The following is a 368-nucleotide window of genomic DNA, read 5'->3' on the forward strand; positions in this document are numbered from 1 at the left end:
CGCCCCCCACCGCCCGAGACAGCGAGGGAAAAACTGTTCGAGCCATCCTGAGCGGGCACAAAGCCTCACGGCAGCCCCCTCCCCGGCGCCGGGGGACCCGCAGAATTTTTGCCCCCGAGAACAGGGTCCAACGCGCGCAGAGCAGCCGGCCCCCGGCGCCACAGCTTCTGCCTTACCAGTTCCCTAACCCCACTTGTTCCCAAGCGAGGGTGAGAGCGCAGCTGTAAGACAGACGGGTGTCTGTTCCCGATGGTCCCCCCCGGTCTGGGAGAGGCTCTGCCCGGCCCCGGCCCTGCCCGCAGGTCCAGGATCGTCCGGCTGCCCGGCGCGCACTGCCCCGGCCACACACGGGCATCGGCGGCAGCTCT

General features: G+C 70.1%; 1 protein-coding gene across 1 annotated transcript in view; it reads right to left on the bottom strand.

Annotated features, from left to right (window-relative positions):
• Positions 1-368, bottom strand: part of TACC1 (transforming, acidic coiled-coil containing protein 1) — a gene marked incomplete at its 5' end in the record, with an annotated part of 22176 nt that overhangs the window by 18999 nt on the left and 2809 nt on the right. The gene's annotated exons all lie outside the window — the stretch shown is intronic.

The sequence above is a fragment of the Charadrius vociferus genome, unplaced genomic scaffold (assembly GCF_000708025.1).
Source record: "Charadrius vociferus isolate BGI_N301 unplaced genomic scaffold, ASM70802v2 scaffold661, whole genome shotgun sequence".
NCBI lineage: Eukaryota > Metazoa > Chordata > Aves > Charadriiformes > Charadriidae > Charadrius > Charadrius vociferus.